The sequence below is a fragment of the Scyliorhinus torazame genome, chromosome 5 (assembly GCF_047496885.1).
Source record: "Scyliorhinus torazame isolate Kashiwa2021f chromosome 5, sScyTor2.1, whole genome shotgun sequence".
NCBI classification, from domain to species: domain Eukaryota; kingdom Metazoa; phylum Chordata; class Chondrichthyes; order Carcharhiniformes; family Scyliorhinidae; genus Scyliorhinus; species Scyliorhinus torazame.
In genome coordinates, this window is record NC_092711.1 from 107,267,116 (window position 1) to 107,288,955 (window position 21,840).

General features: G+C 45.6%; 1 long non-coding RNA gene and 1 other non-coding gene across 3 annotated transcripts; one reads left to right on the forward strand and one right to left on the reverse strand.

Moving 5' to 3' along the window:
* The first annotated feature begins 137 nt into the window (after positions 1-137).
* Positions 138-20,237, forward strand: LOC140421643 (uncharacterized). Of its 2 annotated transcripts, XR_011946962.1 has the most exons (3): positions 138-302; positions 8,112-8,218; positions 11,736-20,237. It is a non-coding gene; the product is annotated as an uncharacterized lncRNA (long non-coding RNA). The 2 variants fall into 2 exon arrangements; XR_011946963.1 differs by lacking the exon at positions 8,112-8,218.
* Positions 6,000-6,072, reverse strand: trnak-cuu (transfer RNA lysine (anticodon CUU)). Its single transcript has one exon. It is a non-coding gene; the product is annotated as a tRNA-Lys (tRNA).
* Positions 20,238-21,840: the final 1,603 nt, after the last annotated feature.

Sequence of the window (21,840 nt, forward strand, 5' to 3'; positions counted from 1 at the left end):
ATCGGTGCTCTTCTCTCTGATTGGCCCCTGTTAACGGCTGTCATCTGTTTTGGGGGCGATATGCCACAAGGCGCCTGCGCGGCCGCCATCTTGCTCAGGTGCAACAGGGCGCATGTGCGGCCGTCATTGACCCGGAAGCCGGAAGAGAGAATCTTGTGAATTTCTCCCCTGGACTGAAAGTGAAGTTTCTTTGGAAACTCCTTTAGAAATAGGAGGATTTACTAACGGGAACTTCAAACCAAACATCACATCATCATCTGGCAGACTTACTCGATTCATCACGACCTGAATATCATTGGGAGGTAAAATGGTTTGTCTGTTCTGTCCGTGGATAAAGATTTCAGATATCAGAGTGACTGGGAAAATTTAAATGACCATTCCGGGTTAAATTTGAGACTAATTACACCGATCACATTGGGGAAGTTAAATAATTTGCTGTTGTACTCTTATGTATGCAGGTACATTTTAAAATTACCGCATTAGCATACTTGACAGGTCAACTGGGCAAACTGCTGACCTTCTTCGTAGTGAGAGTTACTATCCGGGATTTTGTTAGGTTTGTTGTTCCTGTTGCATTTCATTCAGCTCATCGTGTTTACAAAGTAGGTGTTCGTAGAACGTTACAGCGCAGTACAGGCCCTTCGGCCCTCGATGTTGTGCCGACCTGTGAATCCACTCTAAAGCCCATCTACACTATTCCCTTATCATCCATATGTCTATCCAATGACCATTTGAATGCCCTTAGTATTGGTGAGTCCACTACTGTTGCAGGCAGGGCATTCCACACTCTTACTACTCTCTGAGTAAAGAACCTACCTCTGACATCTGTCCTATATCTATCTCCCCTCAATTTAAAGCTATGTCCCCTTGTGCTAGACATCACCATCTGAGGAAAAAGGCTCTCTCTGTCCACCCTATCCAATCGTCTGATCATCTTGTGTGCCTCAATTAAGTCACCTCTTAACATTCTCTCTAACGAAAACAGCCTCAAGTCCCTCAGCCTGTCCTCCTAAGATCTTCCCTCCATACCAGGCAACATTCTGGTATATCTCCTCTGCACCCTTTCCATTGCTTCCACATCCTTCCTATAATGCGGCGACCAGAATTGCACGCAATCCTCCAAATGCGGCCGCACCAGAGATTTGTACAGCTGCAACATGACCTCATTGGCTCTGAAACTCAATCCCTCTACCAATAAAAGCTAACACACCGTACGCCTTCTTAACAACCCTCTCAGCCTGGGTGGCAACTTTCAGGGATCTATGTACATGGACACCGAGATCTCTCTGCTCATCCACACTGCCAAGAATTTTACCATTAGCCCAATACTCTGTCTTCCTGTTATTCCTTCCAAAATGAATCACCTCACACTTTTCTGCATTAAACTCCATTTGCCACCCCTCAGCCCAGTGCTGCAGGTTATCTATGTACCTCTGTAACTTGTAACATCCTTCCGCACGGTCCATAACTCCACTGACTTTAGTGTCATCTGCAAATTTACTCACCCATCCTTCTACGCCCTCCTCCAGGTCATTTATAAAAGTGCCAAATAGCAGTGGCCCCAAAACAGATCCTTGTGGTACACCACTAGTAACTGGACTCCAGTCTGAAGAGTTCCCATCAACCACCACCCTTTGTCTTCTTCCAGCTAGCCAATTTCTAATCCAAACTGCTAAATCACCCTGAATCCCATGCCACAGTATTTTCTGCAGTAGCCTACCATAGGGAACCTTACCAAATGCTTTACTGAAATCCATGTTCACTACATCAACTGCTTTTCCCTCATCCACCTGTTTAGTCACCTTCTCAAAGAACGCAATAAGATTTGTGAGGCACAACCTACCCTTCACAAAACCGTGTTGACTATCTCTAATCAAATTATTCCTTTCCAGATGATTATACATCCAATCTCTTATAAACCTCAGATACCCTCAATTATGACTCAGGAGAGGAGTTTGATAATACAAAGGCTTGAATTACCAGAGAACCAGACAGCTGCCGAGAAGTGTGCTCACTGCACGCTGCCTACTGAACGTAACCTTATGTACAGCTTCCTGGGGCCGGAGGCAGAGTCCCCCAGGGTTCCAAACCCGGTTGTAAAGGGGCCTATGCATTAAAGGTACATGTGTATACAGATATCATTCATCACAATACCTTTCCAAGACTTTGCCCACAACAGAAGTAAGGCTCACTGGTCTATTGTTACCAGTGTTGTCTCTACTCCCCTTCTTGAACAAGGGGACAACATTTGCTATCCACGAGTCTTCTGGCACTATTCCTGCAGACAAAGATGACTTGAAGATCAAAGCCAAAGGCTCATCAATCTCCTCCCTAGCTTCCCAGAGAATCCCAGGATAAATCCCATCTGGTCCAGGGGACTTATCTATTTTCACACTTTCCAGAATTGCTAACACCTCCTCCTTATGAACCTCAAGCCTTTCTAGTCTAGTAGCTTGAATCTCAGTATTCTCCTCAATAATATCGTCTTTTTCCTGTGTGAATACTGCCGAAGATTATTCATTTAGCACCTCTCCTATCTCCTCGGACCCCACGCACAACTTCCCACTACTGTCCTTGACTGGCCCTACTCTTGCCCTAGTCATTCTTTTATTCCTGACATACCTATAGAAAGCTTTAGGGTTATCCTTGATCCTACCTGCCAAAGACTTCTCATGTCCCCTCCTGGCTCTTCTTAGCTCTCTCTTTAAGTCCTTCCTAGCTAGCTTGTAACTCTCAAGCGCCCTAACCGAACCTTCATGTCTCATCTTTACATAAGCCTCCTTCCTCCTCTTGACAAGTGTTTTGACTGCTTTAGTAAACCACGGTTCCCTCACTTGACCACTTCCTCCCTGCCTGACAGGTACATACTTATCAAGGACACGCAGTAGCTGTTCCTTGAACAAGCTCCACATTTCCATTGTGCCCATCCCCTGCGGTTTTCCTCTCCATCCGATGCATTCTAAGTCTTGCCTCATCGCATCATAATTGCCTTTCCCCCAGATATAACTCTGGCCCTGCGGTATATACCTATCCCTTTCTATCACTAAAGTAAACGTAATCGAATTGTGGTCACTATCACCAAAGTGCTCACCTACCTCCAAATCTAACACCTGTCCTGGTTCATTACCCAGTACCAAATCCAATATGGCCTCGCCTCTCGTTGGCCTATCTACATACTGTGTCAGGAAACCCTCCTGAACACATTGGACAAAACCGGACCCATCGAAAGTACTCGAACTATAGCGTTTCTTGTCAATATTTGGAAAGTTAACGTCCCCCATAACAACTACCCTGTTGCTTTCGCTCCTATCCAGAATCAACTTTGCAATCCTTTCCTCTACATCTCTTGAAGTTTTCGGAGGCCTATAGAAAACCCCCCCTCCTTTCCTGTTTCTAACATCAGCCCATACTACCTCAGTAGACGAGTCCTTATCAAACGTCCTTTCTGCCACCGTAATACTGTCCTTGACTAACAATGCCACCCCTCCCCCTCTTTTACCACCTTCGCTGAGCTTACTGAAATATCTAAACCCCGGCACCTGCAACAACCATTCCTGTTCCTGCTCTATCCATGTCTCCGAAATGGCCACAACATCGAAGTCCCAGGTACCAACCCATGCCGCAAGTTCACCCACCTTATTCCAGATGCTCCTGGCATTAAAGGGGAGACACTTTAAACCACCTTCCTGCCTGCTGGTACACTCCTGCAACTTTGAAACCTTACTCATGACCTCCCTACCCTCAATCTCCTGTATACTGGAGCTACAATTCAGGTTCCCAATCCCCTGCTGAACTAGTTTAAACCCTCCCGAAGAGCATTAGCAAATTTCCCCCCCAGGATGTTGGTAACCCTCTGGTCCAGGTGTAGACCATCCCATTTGTGGAGGTCCCACCGACCCCAGAATGAGCCCCAATTATCCAGAAATCTGAACCCCTCCCTCCTGCACCATCCCTGTAGCCACATGTTCAACTCCTCTCGCTCCCTATTCCTCGTCTCGCTAGCACGTGGCACAGGTAACAACCCAGAGATATTAACTCTGTTTGTCCTAGATCTAAGTTTCCACCCTAGCTCCCTGAATTTCTGCCTTAAATCCCTATCCCTTTTCCTACCTATGTCGTTGGTACCTATGTGGGCCACAACTTGGGGCTGCTCCCCCTCCCCCTTAAGTATCCCGAAAACACGATCGGAGACATCACGGACCCTGGCACCTGGGAGGCAACACACCAATCACGAGTTTCTCTCGTTCCCACAGAATCTCCTATCTATCCCCCTAACTATGGAGTCTCCAATGACTAATGCTCTACTCCTCTCCCCCCTTCCCTTCTGAGCAACAGGGACAGATTCTGTGCCAGAGACCTCTACCCCATGGCTTACCCCTGGTAAGTCCCCCCACCAACAGTATCCAAAGCGGTATACTTATTACTACAGGGAACGGGCCACAGGGGATCCCTGTACTGACTGCTTCCTCCCAGCCCCTCTCACCGTCACCCATCTATCTTTATTCTTTGGAGTAACTACATCCCTGAAGCTTCTATCTATAACCACCTCTGCCTCCCAAATAATCCGAAGTTCATCCAACTCCAGCTCCAGTTCCCTAACGAGGTTTCTGAGGAGCTGGAGATGGGTGCACTTCCCACAGATGAAATCAGCAGGGACACTGACGGCGTCCCTCACCTCGAACATTCTGCAGGAGGAACATTGCACAACCTTCCCTGCCATCCCCTCTCGATAAAAAAAGAAAAAGAAAGAAAGAGCTTACCTGTTATTCACTCTACCCCTTCGGTTAAAGGAGGTGGAAGGGTGGGGGACACTACAAGTGTAGTGTCTAGGGTTTAGAAACTGCCCAACTTAAATACAGGTAAAAATAAAACACTTAACCAGCATCCACTGCGCCCCACACAAAAACAGCAATCAGCTGTTATGGGCCTGTGCAAACAAATTAAATCTTTACTACTTACCCAGCAGTCATTCTGTCCTCACTCCGACTGGATTCAGCTGGAAACTCCCGACAGTAAGTTTTTTAATTTTTTAAACTTCCGTTCTCAGGAAGCACTCACTCAGTAAAGGTCTACTGCCCTCTGCTGGATGCTTGCCTTCACTTGAACAGCTAAGGTCTCTTGCACAGGTACACCTTCAAGTTACGGTGACCACAATGCATGTATGCAAATTTCCCCTTCAACAACCAATCAGCATCTCCACTCTACTGCCCTCTGCAGACTGTGGTCTGTAGCTTTTTAAGTTACATCAATTCAAATGTCTACCTGAATACTTTTTAAATGTTATGAGGGTTTCTGCCATCATTTCAGGCAGCATGTCACAGATCCTCACCACCCTCCAAACCTCCTAGTCCTTCCCTAAATCTCTGCCCCCTTTTATATGTATCACTCAACCAAAGGGAATCGGACCTTCCTATCCAATCTATTTAGATCCCTCAGAATTTAAAAAATATATACATTAATATTTTTTTCCAATTGAGGGGCAATTTAATTTGGCCAAGCCACCTACCCTGCACATATTTGGGTTGTGGGGGTGAAACCCACACAGACAATGGGAGAATGTGCAAACTCCTTACAGACTGTGACCCGGGGCCAGGATTGAACCCGGGTCCCCAGCACGCAGGCACACAACCACTGTGCCACCATGATCCCCCAGAATTTTATACATTTAGAATAATCTTTACTATTGTCACAAGTAGGCTTACATTAACACTGCAATGAAGTTACTGTGAAAATCTCCGTAACCACACTCTGGCACCTATTCGGGTACACAGAGGGAGAATTCAGAATGTCCAATTCACCTAACAAGCACGTCTTTCGGGACTTGTGGGAGGAAACCCATACAGAGACTGGGAGAATGTGTAGACTCTGCGCAGACAGTGTCCCAAGTGGGAATTAAATCCCGGTACCTTGCCGCTGTGAAGCAACAGTGCTAACCACTGTGCTACCGTGCCGCCCAAAAAACAGTTCAGCTCAATGTTCTCAGATTAAAGAAGCTGAAGCGCGCAGAGTGGGTCTTGAACCCACGGCCCTGGGATTAAGACTCCCATGCTCTGCCGACTGAGCCAGCCAGGCTGCTTTTCACAATTTCATTTTGGTCTCCCCTCAGTCTTTTCTGTTCCAAAGAAAACAGCCCCAGTTTAGCCAAACTTTCCTCAGAGCAAACATTGTCAATTTCTGGTCAATGTTGTTAAATCCCCTCTGTGCTCTCTCTGGTGCAATCTTCCTGTGCACAGGAATCTAGCTCTGGCCTAACTAGTCCTGTCCTGCCATTTATCATGTAATCCTTTGCCTTGTTTTCCCTCCAGCTATCTTCCTCACTATCAAGTGTTTAATCATTTTTGTGTCACAGGTAAACCTCTTCCTCATGTTCCTACATTTACTCTCAAATCAATGATGTAAACCAGGAGTGAAGGGCCCAGTACTGATTCCTTTGAAACTGGCACTGGAAACAGCCCTTTTATTTTCTCTATTCTTTATGGGATGTGAGTGTCACGGGCAAACCAGCTTGGTTGCCTATTTCTAATTGTCCTTAAACTAAGTGGCTTGCTGGGCAATTCAGAATTAACCACATTTCAGTGAGTTGGCTAGATTAGGTAACGCCGGTGCAGACTCGATGGGCTGAATGGTCTCCTTCTGCACTGTGGATTCTATGATTAATTCCGCCCTTGGGTCACTGTCTCTGTGGAGTTTTCCTGCATTTGCGTAGATTTCCTTTCTGGGTGCTCTGGTTTCCTCCCACAGTCCAAAAATGTTCAGATTAGGTGGATTGGCTGTGCTAAATTGTCCCCGGGAGGTGTTACGTGGAAAGGGTGGGGAATTCACCATGGTACGGTGCTCTTTCAGAGGGTTGCTATGGACTCGATGGGCCGAATGGCCTCATTCAGAACTGTTGGAATTCTATGATTCTACAATGATGTGTTCACTCACACACTGCAGCCTGACTCTTATTATGGGAACAGACACTGTTTGTTACTCTCAAAGTGAGTGAATCATTTGCTGTTTATCTTCTGGGCCCCATCTCCACTATTATTGTCAAATTGTCCCACTGAGACTCTCACTGTTATTATTGGACAATCAGTGCACAGTCTGAGTCTGGCTGTTCTCACCATCTGTAACCCTCACAATGCCTGGGTGAGTGACGGCAGCTCCAGACCAATAGGAGGTGGAGGGGCAGGACTGGAGGACCGACCGACAGCGCTGGTCCTCCAACCAATGAATGAGTGGCGGGGCCCGCTGCGATTGAAGCATGTGCTGTGTGGGTAATGGAGATGCAGAAGGGCTGTGTCTTCAGATCCGAAATCGGTGAGAGGCGATTAATAATATGGAGGGAGCGAGAGATCGTGGGGGTGGGCGGAAACGTCGTGTAAAGCTGTTGTAAGCCGCAAACCTCAGAAAAGAGTTTAAGATTGTTTATAAATATGAGAAATGCCAATAAAAAGTTTTTCTAAAAAAAGGAAAAGAGTTTACGGTACCCAGTTTGTACTGAGCGGAGCTACGGCTCCTCATGCTCGGGTTAATGACCGCCATCTTTATTGGATGTGCATCAGGGCGCACGCGCGTTTGTCATCTTTATCGGGGGTGATGTTTCAGTGAGTGGGAGGAGCTTGTTCCTCATTGTTCAGAATGGAGGCAACTTGTCCATCAAACTGCCTCACCCTTTGAGTCCCAATGTCTTATTGATGATGCAAAGCGGTGGCAGAGATGGAAAGGAAGCCAATCCTGGTCTCTGGATTTCACTGTCTCATTGGACGTCCTGTCCCATGTGTCGAAAGCTCTGAGGCTCTGTTCAGTCACACAAAGACCCAGGGCAGAAACCCACAACCCTGAGTCAATATCACCCTAAAATCAGGGGACTGCTGATGATGAGGGCAGTGTGCAGCGGTGAGAGGGAGGGGGAGGGCATGAGCGGTCATCCTGGACCAGGGAGCAGGAGGAGAGAATGTGGTGAATTTCTATCCTGGACTGATAGTGATTAATTTTGGAAACTCCTTTTACAGGGGATTAGTCGGGGTGGATTTACACACAGTAAATTCAAACCGGGAGAAATATTTATCTTTCCAGAATTTTACTTCTGGACTGACAGTGATGCCTTTTGTAAACTTCTTTCGCAGGGGCTTAGAAAGGGATTCGCAGACAGGAAACTCACAACCAATCCTCACATCAAATTCTGACAGCACCATTCGAGTTATCAGGACCTGGAGATTATCGACCTTTGTGTGTAAGCATTGAGTTCAGGTCATTACCACTCACTGTGTAAAATTTCTTCCTCATATCCCCCCTGTAGATCTTGCTCACAATCTTAAATCTGTGTCCCATAATCCTTTTACAATCTACTGATGGGAACAGATTTCTTTATCCTTTGCCGGGTTTGCTGTGGTCGTTTCCGGTGCCTGGGTCGTGCCGGTTGGTTCGTCCAGATTTCACTCCATTTTTCTGTGTTTGTAGTGGCCAAATGGGCTTGGATCAGTCAATTTTTGGATCCAGTTCACAATTGAAGTTCGCTCCAAGGATTAATTGATGTGTATCCCGGTCTGGGATGGGTCCCAACAATTTAATTTAAAAATGACACATCGTCCCAGTTAGGGGCATAGACATTCACCAGCACCACCAATGTACCTGCCAATAACCCACTGACCACCATGTATCTCCCATTAGTGTCCGCAATGACCCTAGTGACCCCTTTATTGATTAAAATTGCAGCATAACGAGCCCTTCCGTCAAAGCCCGAGTGAAACACTTGGCTCACCCCTCCGCATCTGGTCGGATCTCTAACCCGCAAGTGAGTCTCCTGCAAGAACACCACACCAGCATTTAGAATCTTCAGGTGAGCGAAAACCCTTGACCTTCACTGGTTCACCCAATTCCTTTACGGTCCAGGTGACCTGCCCTGAATTAGGGGATCCCCCCCCCCGCCCCCTCCCATCACGGTAGCATTGTGGATAGCACAATTGCTTCACAGCTCCAGGGTCCCAGGTTCGATTCCGGCTTGGGTCACTGTCTGTGCGGAGTCTGCACATCCTCCCCGTGTGTGCGTGGGTTTCCTCCGGGTGCTCCGGTTTCCTCCCACAGTCCAAAGATGTGCAGGTTAGGTGGATTAGCCATGATAAATTGCCCTTAGTGTCCAAAATTGTCCTTGGTGTTGGGTGGGGTTACTGGGTTGTGGGGATAGGGTGGAGGTGTTGACCTTGGGTAGGGTGCTCTTTCCAAGAGTCATTGCAGACTCGATGCGCCGAATGGCCCCCTTCTGCACTGTAAAATTCAATGAAAATCACGGAATCAGCCATTTCCACCGTGAGGGACTATCCAGCAAATCTTCAAAAAGTACAGCCAAGAGTCCACCCTAGATGACCGCCATACCCATATCCTCAGAGTAAAGCAAAAACAGTTCTATAGTCATCATCAGTGAGCTACCACATTCCCCCCATGCCCCCATTTCCCACCAACGCCCCACCTAGACACACAAATTGAAATCAAACCCACTCCCCCGGCTCTGACCCAGAAGCTAAGCTTGCCGAACCAGCCAAAACTGGTTCACCGGCTGCAGCTTTACCCACCCCCCTTCTCACTCCCATTCACCAGCTTACTGCTGCCGGGGCAGCTCTCTTAGGACAACAAGAAAAGCAAAACAACAATATTACCCACTTCGAGGGTAAAACATATTTCGGAATGCATTCCCTTACTAGATCTAGTTTCCAACGGGCCCCTCTCTCTCTCCTCTCTCTCCTCTCTCTCTCTCCTATCTCTCTTGCCCCATAAGTGGAAAAAAATAATTGGGTACTCTAAATTTATTTAAAAAAAAGAAAATCTTTTCCTACGGACAGAACAGACAAACATTTTGTCTTCCACATTCACAGGCCAATGATATTCAGGTCCTGATGAATGAAGTGACTTAAGTCTTGATGTGATGTTTGATTTGAGTTTCCATCTGGTTAACCGAGGACCGGGGTTTGATCCCGGCCCGGGTCACTGCCCGTACAGAGTTTGCACATTCTCCCCGTGTCTGTGTGGGACTCCCCCCCCAATCCAAAAAGATGTGCAGGTCGGTGAATTGGCCTCGCAAAGATTACGCCTCAATTGGGGGGAAAATATTAGGTACTCTTTTAAAAAAGAAAACTTTTAATTAAAAATAAACAAAAGACATCACTGTCAATCCAGGATAGAAATTCTGAACAGACAATTCTAGTTTCTCTTGAACATTTGTTCCTCTCTTGTTCCCCCAAAGCTGTAAATCCCCATCCCACACACTCTCCCTCCTCCCTGGGCTGAAATCCAAACCCATCTCACCATCGGCACCATTTCTTTCCTCCACTCCCAGTTTTCTCCCTCCCTCTCCTCTGCCTGGGTTCAGTTCTCCAGCTCCTGTCTGCAGACTGACAATAAAACCAATGGGTCTTATTGGGGGTTTGGGGTCTCCAGCGGGTGTTTGTGAATCCTCCCCGCCCACCTGCCAGGGTTTCCTTCCTTCCCAGAGATCAGAGTCTTCATTGATGCTTTGAGCCCAACCTGGAACCACGCTAAATTACCCCTTAATTGGGGAAAAAAATTACATGAAGGATAGCGGCTGCACAAAGTGTTTCCATCTCCTCCCACCCATCTCCTTAACAAGTTGATGCATTTATTTAACTGACTAAAAGGATGGTCTCTGGCAGCACAGTGGTTAGCACTGCTGCCTCACAGCACCAAGGACCCGGGTTCGATCCTGGCCCCTGGTCACTATCTGTGTGGAGTTTGCACATTCTCCCTGTATCTGCGTGGGTGTCGCCTCCACAACCCAAAGATGTGCAGGTTAGGTGGATTGGCCAGGCTAAATTGCACCTTAATTGCAAAAATAAAATTGGACTCTAAATTTCAAAAAAGGCTTGTCTCTTTCCTCATGTTCACAATTAAAGGGGTGAGTTCCCCAGGAGATGGCTGGCATTTCAGGGCAATTAAATTAATAATGGACAGAGATATGTCCAGTGTTGTTACATGGTACAGATTGGATATATTGTTTACCGTTCTGTAATACAGTAAACGTATTATTATTTCTCGCCTTGTAATCTAAGACTGTAGTTACGTTATAGATTTCCAGTCAACTCTTCCCTCAGAGAGTTGTTAGTCTTTGGATTTCTCTTCCACAGGGACCAGTTGTATCTGGGGGGGTCATTGAATATATTGAAGTAGAAGTTGGACAGATAATTTATTGACAATGGAGTTCAGGGTTATGGGGAACAGGTATGATAATAGAGTGAAAGCTGAGATGAGGAGGGATCTCTTCACTCGAGGATGTGGTGAAGCTTTGGAATTCTCTACCCCAGAGGAATGTGGATCCTCAGTCATCAGGTATGTTCAAGACAAATATTGATAGGATTCTAGATATTGAAGATATCGAGGGATATGGGGACCATGTGGGAAAATGGTGCTGAAGTAGATCGGCCAAGGATCTCAATGAATGGTTGAGTAGATTTGGTGGGCCGAATGACCTACTCTTGCTCCTGTTATAATTTCTGTGTCCTGGTCAGGAAGCAGTGAGCTGAGCTTGGATCTGTCAATCAGCATGAATCAGCACCTTCAGGAGAATTGGGAGGGTGAATATTAGATACAGCAGAGTGAGAATGGAGTGAGATTGTGTGGGATGGAGATTTACAGCTTTTGGAGAACAATAGAGGAAATTACATTTCATACGAACTAGAATTGTCTGTTCTGAGTTTCTATCCTGTACTAACAATGATGACTTTTGCTAATTGTTTTCAAAGGATATTGGAAGAGGAGGAATTATAGACAGAAATCTCAAAGGTCACGTCTCGATGTGACAAACTCAATCGATTCCTCCTGAACTGAATATCCTCGGCGAGAAGGCAAAATGTTTGTCCGATCTGTCGGCTTCAAAAGATTTTAAACGTGAGTGTGACTGGAAAAGCACCGAGACCCACACAACACACACCCGAGTGAGAGTGTTCCAGTGAACTGACTGTGGAAAGAGCTTTAACTAGTTACACAGCCTGAAAAAACATCACACCATTCACGGTGAGGAGAGACAGTGTGCACATGTTCTGTGTATGGACAAGGCTTCCACTGATTGTCTAATCTGGAGAGACACGAGGAGACCCAAAACATGGAGAAACCGTGGAAATGTGGGGACTGTGGGAAGGGATTCAGAGCCCCATCGAAGCTGGAGATTCATCGACGCAGTCACACTGGGGAGAGGCCGTTCACCTGCTCTCAGTGTGGGAAGGGATTCAGTGATTCATCCACCCTGCAGAGACACCAGCGAATTCACACTGGGGAGCGGCCGTTCACCTGTTCTGTGTGTGGGAAGGGATTCAGTGATTCATCCAACCTGCGGGAACATCAGCGAATTCACACTGGGGAGAGGCCGTTCACCTGCTCTCTCTGTGGGAAGGGATTCACACATTCATCCAATCTGCAGAAACATCAGCGAGTTCACACTGGGGAGAGGCCATTCACCTGCTGTCAGTGTGGGAAGGGATTCACACAGTTATCCAGTCTGCAGAGACATCAGCGAGTTCACACTGGGGAGAAGCCATTCACCTCCCTCTGTGCGAAGGGATTCACACAGTTATCCATCCTGCAGACACACCAGCGAGTTCACACTGGGGAGAGACCATTCACCTGCTCTTAGTGTGGGAAGGGATTACATAGAAACATAGAAAATAGGAGCAGGAAGAGACCATTTGGCCCTTCACGCCTGCTCCGCCATTCATTATGATCAAGGCTTATCATTCAACTCTTTTCACAGCAACTTCATTGCAGTGTGAATGCAAGCCTACTTGTAACAATAAAGATTATTATTATTAAGATGTGCAGCGTAGGTGAATTGGCCATGCTAAATTGCCCCTTAATTGGAAAAAAGAATTGGGTATTTTAAATTTTTTAAAAAATCATTAATCTGTCTTCTGAACATCTGGGCTCCTAGCACCGATCCCTGCAGTACCCCACTAGTCACTGCCTGCCACTTTGAAAAAGACCATTAATTCCTACTCTTTGTTTCCTGTCTGCCAACCGGTTTCTTGTCCATCTCAATGCACTACCCCTAATCCCGTGTGCTTTAATTTTACACACTAATCTCTTGTGAGTGATTTTGTCAAAAGCCACCTGAAAGTCCAAATATACCACATCCACTTGCTCCCCCTTGTCAACTCTACCAGTTACACCCTCGAAGAATTCCAGTCAATTTCGTCAAGCATGATTTCCCCTTCATAAATCCATGCTGACTCTGTCCGATCCTGCCACTGGTTTCTAAGTGCTTTGCTATAAAATCTTTGATAATGGATTCTAGAATTTTTCCCACTGCTGATGTCGGGCTTACTGATCTATAATTCCCTGTTTTCTCTCTCATTTTAAATACTGGAGTTACAGAAGCCACCCACCAATCTGCAGGAACTGTTCCAGAGTCTATAGAATCCTGGAACATGACCACCAATGCATCCATTATTTCTAGAGCCACTTCCCTCAGTACTTTGGGATGCAGATTATCAGGCCCTGGGGATTTATCGGCCTTCAATCCCATAAATTTCCCCAACACCATTTCTTTACTAATATTGATCTCCCTCAGTTCCTCCCTGTCACTAAACCCTGCGTTCCCCAACATTTCTGGTATCTGATTTGTGCCCTCATTTGTGAAGACGTAACCAAATTATGTATTTATTTGCCCAGCCATTTCTTTGTCCCCTGTATACATTCCCCTGTTTCTGGCTGAAAGGAACCTAAATGTGTCTTCACCAATCTTTTTCTCTTCATGTACCCATAGAAACTTCAGCCTAATTTCCTGTATTCGGCCATTCCCAACATTACCACTGCAGTTTGGGGGTCTCTTTACTGATTTATTTTCCCCTTAGTGTTTCTGAGCTCTACCCATACAGATTCCACATTGTCGGAGCTAATATCATTCCTCACTATTGCATTAATTTCCTCTTTAACCAGCACTGCCTCACCACTGCCTTTTCCTTTTTGTCTGTCCTTCCTAAACACTGAATATATTCAGTTCCCATCCCTGGTCACCCTGCAGCCATGTCTCCATAATCCCGATTATCTCACACCCGTTTACCTCTATTTGCGCGATTCACTCGGTTATGCCATCTGCAGTCACACCAGGGAGTTCATACTGGGGAGAGGCCGTTCACCTGCCCTCAATGTGCGAAGGGATTTTGTAATTCATCGCACTTCCTGAGACACCAACAAGTTCACAACTGATTACAGGGATTGGATTCTACTGTTCTTGTTTCTGTTCTCAATTACATCCAGGACTGCATTTTGTTCATTCTGTTGGTCAATGGGGATGGTCAGAGGATTTCTTTCTGCTGGACTGGCCGGTCTCACGACTTCGCCTCTAGTGGGCTGATTCTCTCTGAGCCTTCTTGCGAATATCTGGTTGCACATTTCATAGATCATAGAATTTACAGTGCAGAAGGAGGCCATTCAGCCCATCGAGTCTGCACCGGCTCTTGGAAAGAGCACCCGACCCAAGGTCCACAGCTTCCCCTATCCCCATAACCTAGTAACCCCACCCAACACTAAGGGCAATTTTGGACACTATGGGCAATTTAGTATGGCCAATCCACCTAACCCGCACATCTTTGGACTGTGGGAGGAAACTGGAGCACCCGGAGGAAACCCACGCACACACTGGGAGGATGTGCAGACTCCGCACAGACAGTGACCCAAGTCAGGAATCGAACCTGGGACCCTGGAGCTGTAAAGCAATTGTGCTATCCACAATGCTACCGTGCTACCCTTTCACAAGGGGTGAAAGGGGGTTTGGAGGTTAGAAGATGTTTCATTGCCATTTCTGTTTAGAAACCCCAAAAAGCATGCCACATTGCCATGACGATGGGCTATGGTGGTTACATGGTTCTTTTGTTGTTTTTTTTAAATGTAGAGTACCCAATTCATTTTTTCCAATTAAGGGGCAATTTAGCGTGGCCAATCCACCTAACCTGCACATCTTTGGGTTGTAGGGGTGAACCCACGCAAATACGAGGAGAATGTGCAAACTCCACATGGACAATGACCCAGAGCTGGGATTGAACCTGGGACCTCGGCTCCGTGAGGCAGCAGGGCTAACCCACTGCGCCACCGTGATGCCCGATGGTTCTTTTGTTTAAGTTATCTTGATGCTTCTCACAGAAGAAAACTATCAGGGTATGAGGGGCAAGTTATCTGAGGTGCACTGGGAAACTACATTAAATAGGATGGTGGGAGACAGGCAATCACCAATATTTAAGGAATTATTACAGATTTACACGGGGATCGGTTAGCTCAGTTGGCTGGATGGCTGGTTTGTGCTGAGTGACACCAACAGCACAGGTTAAATTCCCATACCGGCTGAGGTTAGCCATGGTCCGTGTCAGTATTTATGCTCCACATGATCCTCCACCCACCCCTCTATATCTCCCCATCAGCATCTCCTATTCTTTCTCCCTCGTGTATGTATCTAGCTTTACGTTCAATGTATTCATGCTGTTCATCTCAACCACTCGCTGTGGAGTGAGTTCCATATTCTCACCACTTGCTGGGTAAAGAGGTTTCTACTGAAATTCCTATTGGATTATTGAATCCCTTCATAATCTTAAAGATAACATCAGGTCACCCATCAGTCTTCTCTTTTCCAGAAAAAAGCAGCCCCAGCCTTTCCTGAGTGTTAAATGCTCTCAGTTCTGTATATTATGAATCTTGCACTTTATCCAATGCCTTTATTTCCTTTTTCTAAATGGAGATCACCAATGTTGACAGTGCTCCCAGTCTAACCCTGGTTCTAAACAAGTTGAACATTTTGTCCGTGCTTTTCAATTCTATCCCTCTAGAATGGAACCCTATAGATGAACCCAACACTTTAGGAAGGATGTGAAGTTCTTCGAGGGGGTGTAGAGGACATTTACAATAAAAATAATGTCACAAGTAGGCTTACATTAACGCTCCAATGAAGTTACTGTGAAAATCCCCTAGTTGCCACGCTCCGGAGCCTGTTCTGGTACACCAAGAGACAATTCAGAATGTCCAATTCACCTAACCACATCTTTCGGGACTTGTGGGAGAAAACTGGAGCACCCGGAGGAAACTCACCCAAACACTGGGACACTCAGACTCCGCACAGACAGTGACCCAAACCGGGAATTGAACCGTGTAGAAGCCAGGTATTTCTAATACAACTAGTATAGGTAAAAGATAGCTGTTTAAGCATAAATATTTAGCCCCAGTTTTAAATACCCATTTAAAAATGAGAATTTCAGCACCCATAACCTCAGGTCATCTCAAAACATATAGCTTCAATAGATACATGAAACAGCATAATTCCATCATAGATTTAAACAGCACAGTTGCAAGTCAATTTGACACTATGCTTATGCTGCTGTCAAGGACAAGGGCTGAATTCCATGACAACGAGGTGACAAGAGTCCAGTAACTAAAGCTCTATTGTTCTTTTTTCAAGCCATTAGTGATTACAGCGTGAACCACATTCCATAGAACATAGAACATAGAAAATACAGCACAGAACAGGCCCTTCGGCCCACGATGTTGTGCCGAACCTTTGTCCTACATTAATCATAGATTATCATTGAATTTACAGTGCAGAAGGAGGCCATTCGGCCCTTTGAGTCTGCACCGGCTCTTGGAAAGAGCACCCTACCCAAACTCAACACCTCCACCCAACACCAAGGGCAATTTGGACATTAAGGGCAATTGATCATTGGCCAATTCACCTAACCCGCACATCTTTGGACTGTGGGAGGAAACCGGAGCACCCGGAGGAAACCAACGCAGACACGGGGAGGACATGCAGACTCCGCACAGACAGTGACCCAAGCCGGAATCGAACCTGGGACCCTGGAGCTGTGAAGCAATTGTGCTATCCACAATGCTACCGTGCTGCCCTTGAGAACAAATAAACCTACACTATATCATTTTACCGTAATCCATGTACCTATCCAATAGCTGCTTGAAGGTCCCTAATGTTTCCGACTCAACTACTTCCACAGGCAGTGCATTCCATGCACCCACTACTCTCTGGGTAAAGAACCTACCTCTGATATCCCTCCTATATCTTCCACCTTTCACCTTAAATTTATGTCCCCTTGTAATGGTTTGTTCCACCCGGGGAAAAAGTCTCTGACTGTCTACTCTATCTATTCCCCTGATCATCTTATAAACCTCTATCAAGTCGTCCCTCATCCTTCTCCGTTCTAATGAGAAAAGGCCTAGCACCCTCAACCTTTCCTCGTAAGACCTACTCTCCATTCCAGGCAACATCCTGGTAAATCTTCTTTGCACCTTTTCCAAAGCTTCCACATCCTTCCTAAAATGAGGCGACCAAAACTGTACACAGTACTCCAAATGTGGCCTTACCAACGCTTTGTACAGCTGCATCATCATCTCACGGCTCTTAAATTCAATCCCTCTGTTAATGAACGCTAGCACACCATAGGCCTTCTTCACAGCTCTATCCACTTGAGTGGCAACTTTCAAAGATGTATGAACATAGACCCCAAGATCTCTCTGCTCCTCCACATTGCCAAGAACTCTACCGTTAACCCTGTATTCCGCATTCATATTTGTCCTTCCAAAATGGACAACCTCACACTTTTCAGGGTTAAACTCCATCTGCCACTTCTCAGCCCAGCTCTGCATCCTATCTATGTCTCTTTGCAGCCGACAACAGCCCTCCTTACTATCCACAACTCCACCAATCTTCGTATCGTCTGCAAATTTACTGACCCACCCTTCAACTCCCTCATCCAAGTCATTAATGAAAATCACAAACAGCAGAGGACACAGAACTGACCCCTGCGGTACGCCACTGGTAACTGGGATCCGGGCTGAATATTTGCCATCCACCACCACTCTCTGACTTCTATCGGTTAGCCAGTTCGTTATCCAACTGGCCAAATTTCCCACTATCCCATGCCTCCTTACTTTCTTCATAAGCCTACCATGGGGATCTTTATCAAATGCCTTACTAAAATCCATGTACACTACATCCACTGCTTTACCTTCATCCACATGCTTGGTCACCTCCTCAAAGAATTCAATAAGACTTGTAAGGCAAGACCTACCCCTCACAAATCTGTGCTGACTATCCCTAATCAAGCAGTGTCTTTCCAGATGCTCAGAAATCCTATCCTTCTGTACCCTTTCCATTACTTTGCCTACCACCGAAGAAAGACTAACTGGCCTGTAATTCCCAGGGTTATCCCTAGTCCCTTTTTTGAACAGGGGCACGACATTTGCCACTCTCCAATACCCTGGTACCACCCCTGTTGACAGTGAGGACGAAAAGATCATTGCCAACGGCTCTGCAATTTCATCTCTTGCTTCCCATAGAATCCTTGGATATATCCCGTCAGGCCCGGGGGACTTGTCTATCCTCAAGTTTTTCAAAATGCCCAACACATCTTCCTTCCGAACAAGTATTTCCTCGAGCTTACCAATCTGTTTCACACTGTCCTCTCCAACAATATCGCCCCTCTCATTTGTAAATACAGAAGAAAAGTACTCGTTCAAGACCTCTCCTACCTCTTCAGACTCAATACACAATCTCCCGCTACTGTCCTTGATCGGACCTACCCTCGCTCTAGTCATTCTCATATTTCTCACATATGTGTAAAAGGCCTTGGGGTTTTCCTTGATCCTACCCGCCAAAGATTGTTCGTGCCCTCTCTTAGCTCTCCTAATCCCTTTCTTCAGTTCCCTCCTGGCTATCTTGTATCCCTCCAATGCCCTGTCTGAACCTTGTTTCCTCAGCCTTACATAAGTCACCTTTTTCCTCTTAACAAGACATTCAACCACTCTTGTCAACCATGGTCCCCTCACTCGACCATCTCTTCCCTGCCTGACAGGGACATACATATCAAGGACACGTAGCACCTGTTCCTTGAACAAGTTCCAGATTTCATTTGTGTCCTTCCCTGCCAGCCTATGTTCCCAACTTATGCACTTCAATTCTTGCCTGACAACATCGTATTTACCCTTCCCCCAATTGTAAACCTTGCCCTGTTGCACGTACCTATCCCTCTCCATTACTAAAGTGAAAGTCACAGAATTGTGGTCACTATCTCCAAAATGCTCCCCCACTAACAAATCTATCACTTGCCCCAGTACTAAATCCAATATTGCCCCTCCTCTGGTCGTACAATCTACATACTGTGTTAGAAAAGCTTCCTGGACACACTGCACAAACACCACCCCACCCAAACTATTTGATCTAAAGAGTTTCCACTCAATATTTGGGAAGTTAAAGTCGCCCATGACTACTACCCTATGACTTCTGCACCTTTCCAAAATCTGTTTCCCAATCTGTTCCTCCACATCTCTGCTACTATTGGGGGGGCCTATAGAAAACTCCTAACAAGGTGACTGCTCCTTTCCTATTTCTGACTTCAACCCATACTACCTCATTAGGGTGATACTCCTCGAACTGCCTTTCTGCAGCTGTTATACTATCTCTAATTAACAATGCCACCCCCCACCTCTTTTACCACCCTCCCTAATCTTATTGAAACATCTCTAACCAGGGACCTCCAACAACCATTTCTGCCCCTCTCCTATCCAAGTTTCCGTGATGGCCACCACATCATAGTCCCAAGTACCGATCCATGCCTTAAGTTCACCCACCTTATTCCTGATGCTTCTTGCGTTGAAGTATACACACTTCAACCCATCTCCTTGCCTGCAAGTACTCTCCTTTGTCAGTGTTCCCTTCCCCACTGCCTCATTACACGCTTTGGCATCCTGAATATCGGCTACCTTAGTTGCTGGACTACAAATCCGGTTCCCATTCCCCTGCCAAATTAGTTTAAACCCTCCCGAAGAGTACTAGAAAACCTCCCTCCCAGGATATTGGTGCCCCTCTGGTTCAGATGCAACCCGTCCTGCTTGATCTAGATCTTTATTTTAAAAAATAACACGATCAACCAAAATGTTTCCAGAAACTGCAGATCGATCAGAATTTGTTTGAAAAAATAAATTACTCAATAATTTTGAGAAGTTATGAGATGTGGTGATAAGCCTGTATATAATATTACATGTACTCAGCAGTGTGACCTCCCACCAGTAGTTGGCGTCAGGCATCAGTCAGGTGACATCCGGCTACCAGCAGAAGGTTGCCAGGCATACACGAGGCCAGTCGCACATCAGGGTAGTTCCAACAGAGTCTAATGTAACTCTGTGATAACTTAGTCTGTATAGCATTCTGATCATTACCTTACCACGTGTACATTAATAAATCATCGTTCTGGCTAATTCACCAGCAGTTCTGTAGAATCATTGCAAGACAAGATCACAGAACACAACATGAGACACCATATTCTGTCAAGAATATGTGGGCTCGGCATTGGAGTAATGGTATTGTTACTGGGCGAATAATCCAGAGACCCAGGTTAATGCTCTGGGGACCTGGGATCGAATCTGCCTATGACAGATGCTGAAATTGAATAAAAGTCTTGAATTAGAAGTCTAATGATAACACTCTTGATTGTTGTGAAAACTCATCTGGTTCACTAATGTCCTTCAAGAAATCTGCTCTCCGTATGTGGCCTGGCCTACACGTGACTCCAGATCCACAGCAATGTTGTGGTTGATTTGTAAGTGCCCTCTGAAATAGCCTCACAAGACACGCAGTTTAAGGGCCATTGAAATGAGCAGTAAATGATGGCCCAGCCAGTGACACCCACCTCCCATGAATGAATAATTTTTAAGAAGACTCATTGTTCAATCTGAAGATGAGTAAGAAACTGTCTCTTTGATTGGATTGGATTTATTGTCACGTGTACCGAGGTACAGTGAAAAGTATTGTTCTGCGTACAGTCCAGACAGATCGTTCCATACATGAAAAAACAAAGTGCGGATCTTGGCAGTTTGTTCAGTTCACAAAAGAATTTAATGGCTTTGTAGACGTAGATTAATATTTTAATATTGTACAAAACATATCTACATGTAATGTATGCTCATGTAGACAAACACAAACGATACTGTAACTGAATTTGAGGAAATGACAGAGATTTAACTGAACCACATTTTTGAAAAATTCGGCCTTAATGACAGAGAAGCAGGAAAAGCCACTCGGAGAGATGAGGAAATCCAGGCTCAGTGCGGATTTGCTGTCACCCCTCCTTTCTTATACATGAACTGTATTTAGGCTGCAGAATGTTGCACACCAAAACACAGAGGGGTCAAATATAAGCAACACATAATTCTCAATTCACTTCCATTTAACTATATTTGACTTTGTTCAAAAGCTGACTGTGGTCAAACTGAACAAAGATTCATGGGATTTCTGTTACCCAGTGAAACGCTTTCTTTTCTTGATCAGTCATGTTTGCAATTCAATGGTGTATATTTCAGAGTTATTCAGGGTGAAGACTCGGGCTATTCAATTCAAAATGAAGTCATATATAACAAATAAATATACTGATGTTCAACATTGAATAATAAAACAAAATATTGAGTAAAATTGGGGGAAATTTTCTGTAGGAAGATAAGAATGATGCATTAATGATTGAACAGAGAGCATTATTCCGTTAGATGGTTACTGAACAAATGCTAAAGTTCAATATCAGTTTTATATCTTACGGTCTTACAAGTTGAGACATCTGTTTTAAAGAAATAGTTGTCTTCATGTAATCAGTGACACGGCCTCTCAGCTGAACCATTAGAACATGGAACATACAGTGCAGAAGGAGGCCATTCGACCCATCGAGTCTGCACCAACCCACTTAAGCCCTCACTTCCACCCTATCCCATAACCCAATAACCCCTCACCTTTGTGGACATTAAGGGCAATTTAGCATGGCCAATCCACCTAACCTGCACATCTTTGGACTGTGGGAGGAAACCGGAGCACTGGGA